The sequence below is a fragment of the Papio anubis genome, chromosome 7, assembly GCF_008728515.1.
Source record: "Papio anubis isolate 15944 chromosome 7, Panubis1.0, whole genome shotgun sequence".
NCBI lineage: Eukaryota > Metazoa > Chordata > Mammalia > Primates > Cercopithecidae > Papio > Papio anubis.
Window position 1 is genome coordinate 117,036,737 of NC_044982.1, and position 20,235 is coordinate 117,056,971.

Genomic DNA, 20,235 nt, shown 5'->3' on the forward strand with positions numbered 1-20,235 from the left:
CCTATATATGATATATTAATATATGATTATATACTGTAATATATAATGTATATAATAATACATTTATTGTATGGAATACCAGTTTAACTTCAAATAACCAATCTCTTTTATATTTTTCCCCTCAAATTCCTTTTTACCACAAATAACTAATTTCTTTTTCTTTTTTTTGAGACGGAGTTTCGCTGTTTGTTGCCCAGGCTGGAGAGCAACGGCGCAATCCCAGCTCACTGCAACCTCTGCCTCCCGGGTTCAAGCAGTTCTCATGTAACATAAAGTAAAGTGCATAAATCTTCAGTATTTACAGTTAAAAATTTCTTACATATGTATATACCGGTTATCCACCATCTAGATTAAGATACAGAATGTTTATAAAACTTTGTAAGGCCTTCCTTTTGTGCCCTGCCTATATAACTTCCTCTCCTCTAAGGAAACCATGCTTCTGGTGTCTATATGCATAGATTTATGTTGTCTGTGGACTTCATATAAATGGGATAATTTAGTATGTACTTTTTTATCTGGCTTTTTTCTTTCTTCTTTTTTTTTTGAGACCAATTCTCACTCTGTCGCCAGGCTGGAGTGCAGTGGTGTGATCTCAGCTCACTGCAGCCTCCGCCTCGTGGGTTCAAGCGATTTTCCTGCCTCAGCCTCCTGAGTGACTGGGACTAGAGGCACGCAGCACCACGCCCAACTAATTTTTGTAATTTAAGTAGAGGCAGGGTTTCACCATGTTGGCCAGGATGATCTCGATCTCTTGACCTTGTGATCCCCCCGCTTCGGCTTCCCAAAGTGCTGGGATTACAGGTGTGAGCCACCACACATGGCCTATATTAGTCAACTATTACTGCTTAACCTGAAAATCTCCAGTGGTACACAAGTATTTGTTTCTTGGTTATGGATTTGTGGGTCAGCTGGGACAGCTCTGCTTTGTGTATCTCATCTTCTTATGTGCACCAGTAGGCCAGATGGGGCATATTCTTTTCTTGGTGGTAACACAAGTGCAAGAAGGCATATTCGGTTGTTCAAGCATATTTCAAGACCAGTTTATGTCATGTCTGCTGACCTACTCCTTAAACTCAGTTGTGGTGTAGCCCAAATTCATGGTTGCAGAAGTATATGTCTTCAATGCACATAAGGATAAGTAAGAAGTGAATATTTTTGAACAATGATCTACCACAGATGTTGAGTTTATTTTTCATATCCATTTTGGCCTTTTATATATCCTCATCATAATCTGTTTAAGTCTCTTGCTCATTAAAAAGATTGGGCAGTTGTTTTCTTATTTTTAGCTGTTTTTACAAAAATCTGGATATAAGTCTTTGGTTTGATATGTGTATTGCAGGTATCTTTTGTGCCTTTTTACTCTCAATGGTTTTTATTGAATAGAAGTTCTTAATTTTAATAAAGTCAAATTTATTATTTTTTATGGTTAGTACGTTGTGTGTGTGTGTGTGTTTCTGTTCAAGATCCCACTCTAGGTTCATGTAAATATTCTTTTTTTTTTTTTTTTTGAGACGGAGTTTCACTCTTGTTGCCCAGGGTGGAGTACAGTGGCATGATCTCAGCTCACTGCAACCTCCGCCTCCCGGGTTCAAGCCATTCTCCTGCCTCAGCCTCCTGAGTAGCTGGGATTACAGGCATGCACCACCATGCCCGGCTTATTTTGTAGTTTTAGTAGAGGCAGGGTTTCTCCATGTTGCTCAGGCTGGTGAATGCCCGACCTCAGGTGTTCCACCTGCCTTGGCCTCCCAAAGTGCTGGGATTACAGGTGTGAGCCACCGTGCCTGGCTCGTGTAAATCTTCTTATTGGGTCTATTCTGGAAATGTTAATTTTATTACCTTTCATGGTCTATGATCCATCATAAAGTAATTTTTGTCCATGAATTAATTTTTCTAGACAATCCAGTTGGTTCAGCACCATTGACATAGAAGGCTTTCCTTTCCCCATACTGAATTGCAGTGGCATCTTTGTTTTAAGTTAGAACATCATTGTATAGGAGCCCGTTTCTGGATTCTCTTATGTCTCTCCTTGTACCAAGTACTATACTTTTTGTGGCCTCGTACTAAGTCTTGCTATTTGGTAGTATAAGTCCTCCAACTTTGTTATTCTTTAAGATTGTCTTGGCTATTCTAGGTCCATTAGATTTCAAATACACATTGAGAATCAGCTTGTTAATTTGTTCAGAACCTACTAGAATTTTGTTTGGAATTGTACTGAATTTGTTGGAATTGTATATCATTTTGAAGGAGAGTTGGCTTCTTAATGATACTGAAGTCAGTTTATTGGATATAGTGTATTTTTCCATGTATTTAGGTCTTCTTGCGACCTTACGTATATTTTGCTTTCTTAGATGTGTGGCGGTATCTTTTTAAAATTCATTTTAACTGAGAAACAATTAACATACAATAAAGTGCACAGATCATAAGTGCTCAGTATGAGTTTTGAAAATGGTATACACTGGTATAATCACCACCAAAAATAAGCATAACATTTCCATCAACTCCAGAGAGTTCCCTCTTGTTTCAGTCAGTCCCTTCTTCTCTGCCCCATCTATGCTTTTTAAAACTTTTTAGTTTTTATGGGTACATAGTAGTTGTATATATTTATGGGGTACTTGAGATATTTTGATACAAGCATACAGTGTATAATAATCACATTAGGGCAAATGGGGTATCTACCCCAAGCATTTATCATTTCTTTGTTATAAGCATTTCAATTATACTTCTTTTAGTTATTTTTAAATGTAAAATAAATTATTGTTGACTGTAGTCACCTTGTTGTGCTGTCAAATACTACGTTTTATTCATTCTAACTATATTTTTGTACCCATTAACCATCCCCACTCTCCTCCGCCCCTTTAATATTCTTCCCAGCCTCTGATAACCATCACTCTACTGTTTATTTTCATGAGTTAAAATTATTTTAATTTTTAGCTCCCACAAATGAATGAGATAATACAAAGTTTGTCTTTTTGTGCCTGGCTTATTTTGCTTAACATAATATCCTGCAGTTCCATCCATGTTGTTGCAAATGATGGGATCTCATTCTTTTTTTATGGCTGAATACCAACTTCATTGTGTTATATGCATCACATTTTCTTTATCCATTTGTCTGTTGATGGACAGTTAGGTTGATTCCAAATCTTGGTGATTGTGAATAGTGCTGCAATAAACACGGGAGTGCAGATTCCGCTTTGATATACTGATTTCCATTCTTTTGAGTATATACGTACCAGTTAATTTGCTTGATCATGTAGTAGTTCTGTTTTTAGTTTTTTGAGGAACCTTCAAACTGTTCTTTATAGTGGCTGTATTAATTTACATTCTCACCAACAGTGTACAGGTGTTCCCTTTTCTCTACATCCTTGCCAGCATTTGTTGTCTGCCTTTTGGATAAAAGCTATTTTAACTGTGGTAAGATAATATCTCATTGTAGTTTTGATTTGCATTTCTCTAATGTACAGTGATGTTGAGTACCTTTTCATACACCTGCTTGCCATTTTGTACGTCTTTTGAGAAATGTCTATTCCAGTCTTTTGCCCATTTTAAAATCAGATTTTTAGATTTTTTTCCTGTTGAGTTGTTTGAACTCCTTATATATTCTTGTTATTAATCGCTTGTCAAATAGACAGTTTGCAAATATTTTCTCCCATTCTGTGGGTTGTTTGTTCACTTTACTGATTGTTGTCTTTGCTATGCGGAATCTTTTTGACTTGATGTAATCTTATTTGTCCATTTTTGTTTTGGTTTCCTGAGCTTTTGGGGTATTACTCAACAAATCTTTGCCCAGACTAATGTCCTAGAGAGATCTCCAATGTTTTCTTTTAGTGGTTTGATAGTTTCAGGTCCTAGATTTAGATATTTAATCCATTTTAATTTTGATTTTTGTATATGGTGAGAGAGAGGGATCTAGTTTCTCCCTTCTGCGTATGGATATCCAGTTTTCCAAGCACTATTTATTGAAAAGACTGTCTTTTCCCCAGTGTGTGTTCTCAGCACCTTTGTCAAAAATGAATTCACTATAGATGTATGGATTCATTTCTGGGTTCTCCATTCTGTTTCATTCGTCTGTTTTTATGCTGTTTTGGTTACTATAGCTCTATAGATGGGATCTCGCTCTGTCATCCAGGCTGGGCTGGAGTGCAGTGACATGATCATGGCTCATTGCAGCCTTGACCTCTTGGGTTCAAGTGATCCTCCCATCTCAGCCTCCTTTGCTGGGACCACAAGCTTGTGCAACCACATCCAGTTAATTAAAAAATATTTATCTTGTAGAGATGGAATCTCTCTATGTTGCCTGGCTGTCTTGAACTCCTGGGCCCAAGTGATCCTTCCACCTTGGCCTCCCAAAGTGCTGGGATTGCAGGTGTTACTGAGCACCCAGCCTCAATAACTCTTAGATTTGCCCTTTTGAGGCTATTTTCTAGATCTTGTGGGCATGCTTTATTCTTATGTTATTCTTTTTTCTTTTGTCTTTCTCTGTGTATTTTCAAGTAGCCTATCTTCAAGCTCATTAATTGTTTCTCCTGCCTAAGTCAGCTGTTGAGAGACTCTGATGCGTTCTTCAGATTGTCAGTTGAATTTTTTAGCTCCCAAATTTCTGCTTGATTTCTAAAAATCATTTTAGTCTTTGTTAAGTTTATCTGATAGGATTCTGAATTTCTTCTGTGTTGAGTTTTGTTGAGTTTCCTGAAAACAACGATCTGGAATTCTCTAAAAGGTCACCTATCTCTGTCTAGGTTTGCTCACTGCTGCCTTATTTAGTATGTTTGGTGAGTTCATGTTTTCCTGGGTGGTGTTGATGCTTGTGGATGTTCGTTGGTGTCTGGGCATTGAAGAGTTAGGTATTTGTTGTAATCTTTGCAGTCTGGGCTTTTTTTGTACCTGTCCTTCTTTAGAAGGTTTTCCAAGTATTCAAAGTGAATTGAGTATTATGATCTGTCTTTGGTTATTGTAGCTGTCTCTTCATTAGGATACACCCCAAGCCCCAGTAACGCTGTGGCTTTTACAGACTCATAGAGGTACCGCCTTTGTGGTCTGGGTTAGTTCTGGTAGAATTATCTGGATTACCAGGCAGAGTCTCTTGTTATCTTCCCTTACTTTTCCTCAAACTGGTGGAGTCTGTATCTCCTTGCTGAGCTGCCTGGAATTTGGGGAGGGATGACCCAAGCACTGCCATGACCACCACCTCTTGGACTGCGCTGGATCAGACCTGAAGTCTGCACAATATGGGGTCTTGCCCAAGGCCTGTGGTGACTATTGCCTGGCTACTGTTGATGTTTACTGAGTGCCCTAGGGTGCTTTAGTCAGTGGGTAGTGAATCCAGACAGGCTCCTGTGCTTCTCTTCAGGGAGGAAGGTTCCCTTCTGGCCCAGGGTGAGTCTGGAAATGCTGGCTGGGAGCTAGGGCCTGGAGTTGGGAACTTTAGGAATCTCCTTGGTGCTTTATTTTTCTGTGGCTGAGCTGGTGCCTAAGTTGTAGGACAGAGTCCTTTTTACTCTTTCCTCTTCTTTCCTTAGGCAGAAGGAGTCTCTTCCTGTGGCTACCACCTCCGCAGGCCCGTGGTGAATACTGCCTGGTTACCACTGACGTTTTTTCAAGGCCTGAAGGCTCTTTAGCCAGCTTGTGGTGAATCCTGCCAGACTTGGGTCTCTCTTCAGAGCAGTGGGTTCCCTTCTGGCCCAGGGTGGGTCTGGAAATGCTGTCCATGAGCTAAGGCCGGAAATCAGGGACTTTCGGAGTCTGCTTGGTGCTTTATTTTACTGTAGCTGAGTTGATACCCAAGTTGCAAGACAAAATCCTTTTTGCTCTTCTGTCTCCCTGTCTCAGGCATAAGGAGTCTTTCAAGGTGGCCACCACAGCTGGGAATGCACTGGGTTACATCTGAAGCTAGTATGGTACTAGGTCTCGCCCAAGGCCCATGGCAAGTACTGCCTGGCCACTGCTGGCTACTGAAGTTTATTCAAGGTCCAAGGACCTTTTAGGCAGCAGTTGATAAATCCTGCCAGGACTGGATCTTTCCTTTCATGGCAGCTGGTTCCTTTCTGGTTCAGGGTGTGTCTAGGAATGTCATCTGGGATGTAGAGCCTGGAATGGGGGCATCAGGACTCTGCTTGGTGCTTTACTGTATTGTGGCTGAGCTGATACCCAAGTTGTAAGACAATGTGACTTTCCTCTCCTTAAGCAGAAGGAGGTTCTCCTGGAGCTGCAAGCTGTGCTGCCTGGTGCTGGGAGAGGGGTAATGCAAGCACTGTTTGGGCCGCCCTACCTGGTGTCTCACTGGGTCATGTGCACCTCAAGTCCACTGATGCCAAGTGCATGCAACACCAAAACTTGCCCAGGAATTGAAGTCCTAGTGGCGTAGACTGCCTTCTAAGTTTATTTATGACTCCAGAATACTTTAGCTTGCCATGGTAGGACTAGCCAGAACTCAGGTTCCAACCACTGGGATGGACAATTCCCCTCTGATTAGCACTGGTCTAAATGCTCCCTCCATAGGTACCGACTGAATTCTGCCCTGTGTTGCTTTCCACTGTGATGGGACAGCACTGAGTTTCAGTGCAAAGTCCCACAATCGCTGTGCTATCTCTCCCACAAGTACACAGATTCTCTCTGGACAACATGGCTGCCGCCAGAGGATAGGACAGGGATGGTGTTGGCGGTTCAAGACTGTCTTTCCTACCCTCACCAGTGGCTTTTTCCTTGATAAGATGTTAAAACCAGATTCTGTGATCACTTACCTGATTTTTGGTTCTTACGAAGGTGCTTTCTTGTGTGAATAGTTGTGCAGTTTGGTGTTCTGTTGGGAGTTGGGGGTGATTGCTGGAGGGTTCTATTCGGCCATCTTGCCTCTTCCCTCTTCCCTCCACCTATACATTTTAATTTCTGTCATTGTGGGTTAGTTTTGTCTGTTCATGGGGTAATCATACCTACGTACTTTTTGTTTCTGACTTCTTTCGTTTAACATAGTGTTTTAGCTGTTGTGATATCAGTAGTTTATTCTTTTTTGTGGTTGAGTAATATTTTATTATGTGGATATTAATACGTGAATATAACTGCATATCCATTCTTCATGGTTTAATTTTTTTTTCATTTTCTTTTTTTGTTTGAGAGAGTTTTCGCTCTGTCGCCTAGGCTGGAGTGCAATGGTGTGACCTCAGCTCACTGCAACCTCTGCCTCCCAGGTTCAAGCGATTCTTCTGCCTCAGCCTCCAGAGTAGCTGGGGTTACAGGTGCCCGTCACCACACCCACAAATTTTTGTATTTTTAGTAGAGACAGAGTTTCACCATATTTGGCCAGGCTGGTCTTGAACTCCTGAACTCAGTTGATCCACCTGCCTCGGCCTCCAAAAGTGCTGGGATTACAGACGTGAGCCACCGTACCCAGCCTTATTTTCTTATTTCTTGCTCCATTACTAGGGTTATGGAAACTATCATTTAGCAGTATTCTTGAGGTTAAAGATAGCTGCATGAAATGGCCACTCTTCTTCCATCCATATTGGTAGGCATGCTTATTGAATCAGCATCATTGATTGATTACTTCCTTAGGAAAGGACTTTGATTACTTGCTCATTTTTAAAAGTTAGCCATTGTCAAATTAATGTTGAAAAGAGCTCTTAAAGGAAGTCAAATAAAGCAGTGTATATATATTATGCATGAAAATAGATGAGAAAGGAAAAAGGGGAAAAAGCTATGTAGTGAATTTTAATAAAATGACTAAGCAAGAAAAATGATTGCTAAAATAGATTAATGTGTATGTGAATTTATTTCTTCAACAAATAAATTTTTGAGCTGTGGATACCCATGATGGGAAGGACGAAGTCACTTACATTTTAATGGAGAAATAAGACAGTAAACAAACAAACAAACAAAAAATAAAATATAATTTTAGGTAATACATCAAATTCTTTCATAAAAATAAATCAGGATAAGGGAATAGAATGATAGAAGATGGGGGATAGAGGATTATTTTAGATAGTATCCTAAGGAAAACCGTTGCTGAGGATTCGAAGTTTGAACAGAGACCTCAGTGATATGAAAGAAGGTTCAAGTAGAGGGACCAGGAAGGAAGTGGAAAGATTCTGAATTAGGAATAAACTTAAAAACAGAAAGAAAAAGACCACTGAGGCTTCAGTGGAGTGAGAGAAAGATGAAATTTGAGGGGGTGAAATAATGTGGGCCCTTTTTAGACTACAGTAAGAGCTTTCAGTTTTATTTGTGTTGAGAGCCGTTGAAGTAGAGTGGCATGGTTTGATTTTCCTTTAAAAAGGGTGACTCTGCCTGCTGTGTGGAAAAATAGACTATAGTAGAGCAATGATAGAAGGGAGGATACCATGCTTTTTCACTAATTCAGGTGAGAGAATGATAGGGCTTGAAGCAGATGATAGAGATGGGAATGATAAGAAAATAGGTTCAGGATGTATTTTAAAGGCAGACCTATAGTGCTTATTGATGGATTGAATATAAGAGGAATTTCCTGACAGGATTCCTTATAGGAGAGGGTTTGGAAAATTTTTATAATAGTGCATTAGTCAGGGTAGCCCAACTACTATACCTAAACACCCTCCAAATATCAGCAGCTCTATACAAGTAAAGTTTATTTCTCATTTACATCATAGTCTAATTTAGGTGGATGGAGGTGGGGTGATGGTAGACACTCTTCTGTGTGTGGTCCTTTGGGACCAAGACTCCTTCCCCCTAGTGGCTCTGTGTCCCTTAGGGCCTTTGAGCTTTTCCCCAGGTTGTCTCCATTCTTATAGCAGACTAGGAAAGGCAGATGCTTTTAGAGGGTTTTTTTGGCTCAGCCTGGAGAGAATGTACATAATCTCTGCCCCACATACCATTTACCTAGGGCTTGATCATATGTCCACATGTAACCCCAGGGAAGATTGGGAAATAAAGTCTAGTTGTGTGCCTAGGAAGAGGAGGAAATGGGTTTGTAAAAAGAGTATTTGGCGGCTTTTAAAAAGCAAATTTACTTCTAAATACATAGTTTGCAAAGTTTACATATCTAAATGTTTATGTATCAAAATAAGTTACGTATATGTTTATATATGTGATTAAACATTTGTATGGTAGTGACTATATTTATTTGTGGAACACTCTAATTGTAAGCACTAAAGAATGAAGAAATATTAGGTCATGAACACAAGTTCCCCATAGTTATTTATCTAAAATTCAAAATGTTTAATAACTCTCCCCAGTGATATTTATAGCCATACGCAAATCAGTAATGTTTTCTCAAATAGATCTTGCCTTTGATGTTATAGTGTTTTCTGTATGTACTATGAGACCTTTGGTTTGAGTTATTTTTTCAACATTAAAGTTCAATTTTTTTTTCTTTTTTACTTTTTAAATGCATAATACATTTGCTTGATTCAGTTCTACTTTTCTTTTTTTTTTTTTGAGATGGAGTCTCGCTCTGTCGCCCAGGCTGGAGTGCAGTGGCGCGATCTCCACTCACTGCAAGCTCCGCTGCCTCCCGGGTTCATGCCATTCTCCTTCCTCAGCCTCCCGAGAAGCTGGGACTACAGGCGCCCGCCACCATGCCCGGCTAATTTTTTTTTTTTGTATTTTTAGTAGAGACGGGGTTTCACCGTGTTTGCCAGGATGGTCTTGATCTCCTGACTTTGTGATCTGCCCGCCTCGGCCTCCCAAAGTGCTGGAATTACAGGCGTGAGCCACCGTGCCCAGCCCAGTTCTACTTTTCTTGCTACTGGATGACAATGTATGATCTTTTCTTTTTTTTGGGACAGAATCTCACTCTGTCACCCAAGGGGGAGTGCAGTGGCTCAGGCTTGGCTCACTGCAACCTCTGATTTCCAGGTTCAAGCGATTCTCCTGCCTCGGCCTCCTGAGTAGCTGGGATTACAGGCGTGTGCCACCATGCCCGGCTAATTTTTTGTTTTGTATTTTTAGTAGAGACCGAGTTTCACCATGTTGTCCAGCCTGGTCTCAAACTCCTGACCTTGTGAGATGCCTGCCTTGGCCTCCCAAAGTGTTGAGATTGCAGGCATGAGCCACCACGCCTGGCCTGTATTTTTTTTTTTTTTTTTTTTTTAGTAGAGATGGGGTTTCACCATGTTGGCCAGGCTGGTCTTAAACTCCTGACCTCAAGCGATCCATCTGCCTTGACTTACCAAAGTGCTGGGATTACAGGCATGAGCCATCACGCCTGGCCAACAATGTATGATCTTTCTTACTAACATTTATCAGTAGAGACCTATGATAAAGCACGCATAAAGGCATAAAGAGAAAGGACACTTTTTTTTTTTTTTTTAAATAAAGAAAATAGTCTTGGGGATTTGATAAAAAAGCAAAAACAACATTATGTTTTTTGAAAAGTAATTTATTAACACTGCAGAATACTGTACAGAACACTGCATTAAAAATCTTTAGGGACTTTTTTATTTCTTTAACTGAACTTCTAGTTTAAAGGAAAGTCTTTATTCCTTGTTTTCTTTCTTCACCACAGTTTTCCTCTATAATTAGTCCCTTCTAACTCAGTCCAATGAATAACATCATAAGCTGGCCTATTCTGAACTACACCCTGCTGAACCACAGCAACTTTCTTACGACGTTAGTGTATACTGTTAGCATATACTTTTGAAGTGTCTTCATTGAGATAGAGAATAAAAAGAATATTAAATAATTTTCTATATAAAAGGTACAGCATTGTCTGATTGCTATATAAATGCCAATAATGTGCTTAGTTCTTTACGTGTATTGTTTTATTCTTACGGTCAGCTGTCATTTATATGTATAAATGTTATATGTATAAAAGTTGTCAGAGTACTTACTGGTCAGGCTAAGCTGATACACATATACTAGTGTGTCATACAATAATTCACGTTTTGTTTTTTTCATTTTCATAGGTTTTTGGGGAACAAGTGATGCTTGGTTGCATAAGTAAGTTTTTTTTTATTTTTAATTTTTATTTTTGAGATGGAATCTCACTCTGTCATCAAGGCTGGAGTTCAGTGGTGTGATCTCTGCTCACTGCAACCTCCACCTCCCGGGTTCAAGTGATTCTGCCTCAGCCTCCCAAATAGCTGAGATTACAGGCATGTGCCACCACACCCAGCTAATTTTTTTTTTTTTTTTTTTTTGTCCTGAGATAGAGTCTCGCTCTTGTCGCCCAGGCTGGAGTACAGAGGTACAATCTTGGCTCACTGCAACCTCCGCCTCTCAGGTTCAAGCGATTCTCCTGCCTCAGCCTCCTGAGTAGCTGGGATTACAAGCACCCACCATGCCCGGCTAATTTTTTGTACTTTTAGTAAAGACAGGGTTTCGCCATGTTGGCCAGGCTGGTCTTGAACTCCTGACCTCAGGTGATCTGTCCGCCTCAGCCTCCCAAAGTGCTGGGATTACAGGTGTGAGCCACTGTGCCCGGCCATTTTTGTATTTTTAGTAGAGACGGGGTTTTGCCGTGTTGACCAGGCTGGTCTTGAACTCCTGACCTCAAGTGATTGGCTTGCCTCGGCCTCCCAAAGTACTGGGATTAACAGGCGTGAGCCACTGCGCCTGGCTGAGTAAGTTCTTTAGTGGTGATTTCTGAGATTTTGGTGCACCTATCGCCTGAGGAGTATACACTATACCCCATTTGTTATCCCTTACCCACCTCCCACCCTTTCCCCCAAGTCCCCAAAGTTCATCATGTCATTCTTAGGTCTTTGAATCCTCATAGCTTAGCTCCTGCTTATGAGTGAGAACATACGATGTTTGGTTTTCCGTTCCTGAGTTACTTCACTTAGAATAATGGTCTCCAGTTCCATCCAGGTCACTGTGAATGCCATTATTTTGTTTCTTTTTATGGCTGAGTAGTATTCCATGGTGTATATTGACCACAATTTCTTTATCCACTCATTGATTGATGGGCAGTTGGGCTGGTTCTATATTTTTGCAGTTGTGAATTGTGCTGCCATAAACATGCCTGTGGGAGTATCTTTTTTTGTATAAATGACTTCTTTTTCTCCGGGTAGATACTCAGTAGTGGCAACTGGGTGATACTCTGTTGCCTAGGCTGGAGTGCAGTGGCATGATTTGGGCTCACTGTAAACTTTGCCTCCTGGGTTCCAGTGATTCTCGTGCCTCAGTCTCCTGAGTAGTTGGGGCTACAGGCACGTGCCACCATGCGCAGCTAATTTTTCATACTTTTAGTAGGGATGGGGTTTCGCCATGTTGGTCAGGCTGGTCTCAAACTCCTGACCTCAAGTGATCCACCCGCCTTGGCTTCCCAAAGTGCTGGGATTATAGGCGTGAGCCACTGCACCTGGCCTACTTTTAATTCTTTAAGGAATCTCCATGTTGTTTTTTTTATAGTAGTTGTACTATTTTACATTCCCACCAGCAGTGTAAAAGTGTATTCTCTTTTCACCACATCGCTGCCAACATCTATTATTTTTTTGATTTTTTTTTTTTTTTGGCCATTCTTGCAGGAGTAGGGTGGTATCACATTGTTATTTTGTTTTGCATTTCCCTCATCATTAATGATGTTGAGCATTTTTTCATGTTTATTGACCTTTTGTATATCTTCTTTTGAGAATTGTCTATTCATGTCCTTAGCCTACTTTTGGATGAGATTGTTTGTTTTTCTTGCTAATTTGTTTGAGTTCTTTGTAGTTTCTGGATATTAGTCCTTTATTGGATATATACATTGTGAAGATTTTCTTCCACTCTGTGGGTTGTCTCTTTGCTGATTGTTTCTTTTTCTGTGCAGAGGCTTTTAAATAGTTTAATTAAGTCCCATCTATTCATCTTTGTTTTTGTTGCATTTGCTTTTGGGTTCTTGATCATAAAGTCTTTGCCTAAGCCAAAGCCTGGAAAGGTTTTTCTGACATTATCTTGTAGAATTTCTATTCAGGTCTTAGATTTAAGTCCTTGATCCATTTTGAGTTGATTTTTGTGTAAGGTGAGAGGTTTTCATTCTACATGTGGCCTGCCAACTATTAACATTTTGTTTATTTAGAGATGGTGTCTTAAATATTGCCCAGGCTGGTCGTGAACTCCTGTGCTCAAGCAATCCTCCCACCTCAGCCTTTCAAATAGCTATGACTATAGGCATGCACTACTGTGCCCAGCTTGATAATTTATTTCTTCCATTACATTTTCTTCAACTGAAATAGTACAAAATGTGTTTTCTGTCAGCACCCACTTTTGTTTTTACTTGACATTGATCTGCTATAGGTAAAACTTGGGCTTCTATATTCTATGTAGTAATGATTAGCTGATATGCACTCTTGTCACATCTTATCTCAAATTCTGTTTCTCTGCAATTTTTTTTTAATTCTTTCAGTAAAATAGTGTCCTTTTTTTTTTTTTCCTTTCTGAGAGACATCTGTCCACCTTTGACCTTAATCTCATTTAGTCTTGCTTACCAAGGAACTTTGGCTCACCAGTTAGACCTTCTTTCTCTTTTTCTTCAGTTTTTAGTTTCGGCTTCCTTGCTTGATCCTATTTATAGTCATAGAGTTGTGTTCCCAAGCCCCCTAACTAATAAACATTTCACTCACAATACTCCTGCTTTCTTTTTTTTTTTTTTTTTTTTTTTTGAGACAGAGTCTTGCTCTGTCTCCAGGCTGGAGTGCAGTGGCATGATCTCCACTCACCGCCTCCCGGATTCAAGCGATTCTCCTGCCTCAGCCTCCTGAGCAGCTGGGGCTACAGTCACGTGCTACCACGCCCGGCTAATTTTTGTATTTTTAGTAGAGATGGGGTTTCACCGTCTTGGCCAGGCTGGTCTTGAACTCCTGACCTTGTATTCTCCCGCCTCAGCCCCCCAAAGTGCTGGGATTACAGGTGTGAGCCACTGCGCCCAGCCCTACTCCTGCTTTCTTTGTAGCAGATTTGATCAACATCTGCTAACTACTTACTTGCCACTCTGTGGCTTCCTCCTTAACTTCCGAAATCTTTTTCTGTTTTGTACTTCTTTTCAAGAACACCAGTGATATCCAGAGACCTTTGTCTCAGGCCTAAGCCTAAAATAATAGTATGGAAGGGCTAAAAAAATCCCTTAAGAGATATTTAATTCCATTTTCTTTTCCTGTTTTGCTTGATGTTATTTTGATGTATTATACCAGCTTTTTTTTTTTTTTTTTAAATTATACCAACTTTCTTTTGGCTACTGTTTGTATGGTATTTGTTCTCCTTTAAAAAAAAAAAAAACTTTCTGATTCTGCATCCTCATGAAAATAGCAGATAGTTGAATTTTAAAAATTTGATCTGACCATCTTTGTTTTTTAACTGGAGCATTTACATGTAATATAATATAATTATTGTTGTATTTAGCTTAAAACTTTACTATTTGTTTTCTATTTGATCCACCTATTCTGACTTTTTTCCCCTTCTCCTTTCTTGCTTTCTTTTGAACTCATTATTCTGTTTTTTCACTCTACTAGTTGGAAAGTTACACTTATTTATTTATAACTTTTAGTTTCAAGAGTACATGTACAGGTTGGTTCTTTAGATAAATTGTGAGTTGCAGGGGTTTGGTGTACAGATGATTTTGTTACCCAGATAATAAGCACAGTACCCGATAGGTAGTTTTTTGATCCTCGCCTTCCTCCCACCCTTCACCCTCAAGTAGGCTCTGGTGTCTATTGGTCCCTTCTTTGTGTTCATATGTACTCAGTTTTTAGCTCCCATTTAGAAGTGCAGAGTTAGGTTTTCTGTTCTTGCATTAGTTTACTTAGGATAATGGCCTCCAGCTCCATCCATGTCGCTATAAAGGAACGTTATCTCATTCTTTTTTATGACTGCATAGTATTCCGTGGTGTATCTGTGCCACATGGAAAGTTATACTTAAAAAATCTTTTTTTTTTTTTTTTTTTTTTTTTGAGATGGAGTTGCGCTCAGTTGCCCAGGCTAGAATGCAGTGGTGTGATTTTGGCTTACTGCAACCTGTGCCTCCTGAGTTCAAGCGATTCTCCTGCCTCAGCCTCCCGAATAGTTGGGATTACAGACACACACCACCCTGCCTGGCTAATTTTTTTTGTACTTTTTAGTAGGGACAGGGTTTCACCATGTTGACCAGGCTGGCCTCAAACTCCTGACCTTAAGTGATCCGCCTGCCTCAGCCTCCCAAAGTGCTGGGATTACAGACGTGAGCCACCAGGCCCAGCCTAAAAAAAATATTTTTTAGTGGCTACCCTAGAACAACCGTCAGCAAAATTTTCCTGTAAAGGAGCATATAGTAAAAATTTTTACACAAAAATTTTTGGCTTTGTGGACCAGCCTGGGCAGCATTCCATCTTGCTATAGGGTGATACTTCTTGGGATGATACTTTTCTGGCTGGAAACGTCTGTGGCCAGTGGCGCCTTTGCCTGAGTTTTTCTTGGGTCTGCTGGGCTTGTTCTGCTCACTCTGAATGGCAGGCTGTCTTTGGCTTGCACTACCAGCCTGGATCCCACACCTACCAAAGGTGAGCCAGGCATGGAGTGGCGAGGGTTGTGTGAGTGAGCGAGGAGTTTGGCCACTGTACAGAACCGAGCATGCTGGCTGCAGTGGGGCAGGCAGCTCCGGGTGCAGGCACAGGCGCTGGCCTCCCTGCAAGGCTGTGGTTGGACTAGGCGTACCATAAGCAGCTTCCATTGCTGGCACTGGGGAATGCAGCGGTGTTCGGAAGCTTGGAGATGCCAGGAACCGCAGAGCCTCAAGGAAGGTGTCACAGCCTTGGCTCAGGGACCCCCCAGGTCTGGGCTCCATGAAGGTCCTCAGCTCTTTTCTCCTTCTCTCTTCTCTCCTGTTGCCTACAATGCGATGAGCAAGGGGCGTATTTCAGCCCTGTTTGTGTTATGGTTCTTTTAGCCCTGCCATTCGGCAGGTCCTGAGTTCTTGTTCTGCACCCAGGAAGAATGAGGTATGCGGAGAAGTGGAAGGTGAGCAAGGCGAAGAGGAGCTTTATTGAGTGCTAGAACAGCTCAGAGGAGACTTGCAGTGGGTAGCTCCTCTCTGCAACCAGGGTATCCTGATGAGTGTTCAGCTCTCAGCAGAGTGGAGACCATGGAGTGGGTAGCTCCTCTCTGCAGTTGGTTGTTGCATAACTCTTCAGCTCTCAGCAGAGGAGACCCTGGGGTGGGTAGCTTCTCCCTGCAGCTAGTTGTCCCGTCATCTCAGCTCTCGGCAGAGAGGAGACCCTGGGGTGGGCACCTTTTCTCTGCAACTGGCAGGTGGTTGTCTCCTCAAGTCTGGCTGAGTTTGGGTTTTTATAGGTCTCAGCAGGGAGGAAGTGTGTACTCATTGGTTCATGGACAACCATAGGTGGGCCTGGAGAAAGCACCACAAGTTCCCACTCTGGTCATCAGGTGCCAATGGAAAGCCTTGTCCCCAGGCTTCAGGCCTTCCCTGGCTTGAAGGTGGGGCTTCACCAGGGACCTGCCTCCTTTTGCCCAGGAGCCTGTCTACCTCCTGCTGCTGTTCATGGTGCCCAGGCTGTTTGTGACAGGGGGCGCCTACAGGCCAGCACTGAACTGCCCTCAGTACCCCCTTGGCCTCCCTCTGGCGTTTGTAGGCGCCCAAAGTTTAGAGGGGGCCGAGGTGGTAGGGGACTGGTGTATCGGTGCTATCTGGAGCGTGCGCACACTTGACCACACTGTGACAGTGCCCAGGCTCGGACCCAACCTTGCTCTGAGATTGGAGTGGGTGCTGGGAGTGAGGAGAGGCCAGGCAGTGGGAGCAAACACTTCTGAACCTGCAGTGGCTGGGCGGGGGGCCTTCCCAGGCCTCTGAGAGTGCAGAGATGCCTGGGTCTGCAGCTGCAGGTTGGGCGGCTGCAGCTGTGCCTGGGAGGGTGGGGCTCCTGCCTACTCCCATCCCCCAAGAGCACAGTGATGCCCAGGTCTGCAGCGCACCTGGATGGGTGGCCACAGCTGCACCCAGGGAGCGCGAAACTCCTGCCCTGTCAACTCAGAAGGTGGCGGGGCTCCCACCTGTTCCTGGCTTCTGCTGCCTCCGTGGAGCATGCAGTTCTGGCTGCACCTCCCCCACTGCAGCTGGTGTCATGGCAGTGGCCGCTGTTGATGGGCCGCTGCTGCCTTTGGTGGCACGCACTTATAGTCGCAACTACTCGGGAGACTGAAGCAGGAGGATCACTTGAGCCCAGAAGGTTGAGGCTGCAGTGAGCCATGATTGTGCCACTGTACTCCAACCTGCATGACAGAGACAGACCCTGGCTCTATAAAACGAAAACAAATACAAAAACAAAACAACAACAAAATAAAATGAGTTAATGGAAAAGGAGCTGTAGGAGTAAGAAAAAGAGGAAGACTACAAGAAAAATAACTATGTGAGGACACTTTCAAGAACTAGAAATCGGCTGCTTTAGTCATGCCGTAGTGTGGTGTGTTAAAATGAAGAATGAGGAAAGACCTTTGGATTACCAGCTCTGGAATTTCGTGACTTTTCCAGAGCATTGTCGGGTAGCTTGCTATGTGGGAAGAGTGGTAAGGGAGTAGAAAGTGAGTTCCCAAACACTTGGGAATACAGTGATTTTCAAATACTATTTTCTGGATCAGCAATAACAGAATTACCTACATTTCCTCAACTCATAACTATTGTTGAGCCTGGTAATGTACATTTAAAAAAAATATTTATTTATTTATTTATTTAGAGATGGAGTGTCACTCTTGTTGCCCAGGCTGGAGCGCAGTGGTGTGATCTTGGCTCACTGCAAGCTCCGCCTCCTGGGTTCATGCCATTCTCCTGCCTCAGCCTCCTGAGTAGCTGGGACTACAGGTGCCCGTCACCACGCCTGTCTAATTTTTGTATTGTCCGTAGAGATGGGGTTTCACCATGTTAACCAGGATGGTCCTGATCTCCTGACCTCGTGATCCACCCACCTGGGCCTCCCAAAGTGCTGGGATTACAGGCATGAGCCACCATGCCTGGCCGGTAATATATGTTTTGAAAAAGTTCCCCGGATGATTTTAATGAAAGCTCATGTCTTGCATTTGCAAATACAGATTTTTGAAGTATTTTAACAAGGACTGGCTTGTGATCAAGATGGATTTCTGAGTGGTATTTTGAGACAAACCCTCCTTTTTGTAAAACGAAAACCAAAAAAACAAAGCAGTAATTGATAAAATAACAAAGAAAAAACCAAATTGACAAAACTAGGGCTCAAAAACCGTAAACATTTCTGTGTTTCAGGAAGGAGCAGGTGAGGTTTTGGCTGCTTTGAAGTAATAGGGAAGTGTAATTAGAGTTGGGCTTATTGTTGGAAACAGTGGACCAAGATAGGACTCCTCTGTTAAAAAAGATGTTTCTGAGTTTACTTCCAGGGCTTCCATATTATATAACTTTAGGGATTAGATTGTAGTTACTTAGTACAGTGATCTTTAACCTTTTTGGCACCAGGGACTGGTTTCATAGATGACAGTTTTTCCACAGATGGGGTAGTAGGGGATGGTTTCGGGATGAAACTAGTCTGCCTCAGATCATCAGGTATTAGGTCATCAGGCATTAGTTAGATTCTCATAAGGAGCATGCAATCTAGATCCTTTGCGTGTGCAGGTCACAATAGTGCTTATGCTTCTATGACAATCTAATGCTGCTGACTATCTGACAGGAGGCAGAGCCCAGGCAGTAATGCTCACTCGCTTGCTGCTCATCTTTTGCTGTGCGGCCCAATTCCTGACAGGCCATGGACTGTCACTGGTCCATGGCCCAGTGGTTGGGGACCCCTTGACTTAGCACATCTTCTGGAGTGGTACAGGTCACAGCCTCTCTGGCTGTAGGAAGATTTGCTGCTGACTGCTGCCAGATGCCATAGCTTATATGAACCAAATACTTAGGGATTCAGGAAACTAAACATAGCTATACAACTAGGAACCTGGTAACTCAGAGTATATCCTCACTGTTATTGTAGAGCAGAATCTTCATCTAGACTATCTGTAAGAAAACTGTTTACGAGATAACTGAGGAAATTTGAATATCAATTGATCATTTAATACCAAAAATTTTTAGTTAAAAAATATATTTATGATACTGTGGTTCTCTTAAAAAAGTAGTAAACAGGTTCTCAGTAAGTGTTTGTGTGAAAAACAAAAGAAGTTCCATCAAAAGTCCACTTGTAAAGCTAAATTCTCAAACATACAAAGTCATCTCATGCTAAGGAGGATATGAAATAAACAACCAGAAGAGCAGTTCAGTCTGGATGACGTTTCAATGTTAGTCTGAAAAATATTAAATTACATACTCAGGATTTTCAAAAAGAAAAGGAGTAATAGCCCTTAAGTATAAATAATTTCGGAATGTAAACTGGCAGAAAAAAGATCAGGTGGATTTGAAAATGACAAAAACTTTAGAAGTGAAAAATATAGTTGTAATTTTTAAAAGCCAACAGCATGGTGTTCATGAATGAGAAGAGTCAATAAGATGTCAGTTATGTCCAATATTAATCTGTAAAATCAATGCAGTATTAAAATCTGAAAAGGTTTTTATTCATGATAGTAAACATGTGAACTTAAACATTTTTATGGTAGAGTAAATAGCCAACGTAAAATTTGTAAAGAACAACACATTAAGGTAATGTGCCCTTCAGATACCAAAATTTATTATAGGACTGTAGTAATTAACAGAGGTTCGGGGTGGAAAAATAGACCTATGGAATAGAATATAGAGCCCAGAACAGATTGATAGGTACAAATCCATAGATGGAATCTATTTTTAGTATGCTATGAGATAGGACTGTTAATTTTCTTCACTTCAACTCAGATTAGCAATTGAACCAGTACCACAGTGAAATGTTTATCCTTTCCTAACTAGTTTTTTTTTAATTTTTTTTTTTTGAGACAGAGTCTCACTCTCTCACCCAAGCTGGAGTGCAGGGGTGCGACCTTAGCTCACTGTAACCTCTGCCTCCCAGGATCAAGTGATTCTCCTGCCTCAGGCCTCTGGGTAACAGGGATTACAGGGACGTGCCACCTTGCCTGGCTAATTTTGTATTTTTAGTAGAGACAGGGTTTCACCATGTTGGCCAGGCTGATCTTGAACTGCTGACCTCAGGTGATCCGCCCGCCTTGGCCTCCCAAAGTGCTGAGATTACAGGTATGAGCCACCACCTGGCCTATATGGCTGGGTTTTTTTTGTATGTTCTGTATTAATCTCTGTGTTTGAAAGACCATCTTGGCAAAAGGGAAAAAATAGTTTCTTGATTAGAAGACTGACAAATATATAGTAGTATGAGAGGATAGAGAGTACCCTGGGCAACATGTTGAAACCCCGTCTCTACTAAAAATACA

General features: G+C 41.7%; 1 protein-coding gene across 11 annotated transcripts in view; it reads left to right on the forward strand.

Moving 5' to 3' along the window:
- The window catches only part of MYO9A (myosin IXA), a 301,131-nt gene that overhangs the window by 46,220 nt on the left and 234,676 nt on the right, over nt 1–20,235 (forward strand). Inside the window, exon 1 of one of the 11 annotated variants that reach the window (XM_031669216.1) lies at nt 233–274. The exons of 9 other annotated variants lie outside the window; for them this stretch is intronic. The gene's annotated coding sequence lies outside the window, so the exon portion shown is untranslated. Of the gene's footprint in view, nt 1–232; nt 275–10,332; nt 10,906–20,235 lie in introns of those variants that run through there. One more of the 11 variants, XM_031669217.1, reaches the window with a different exon arrangement.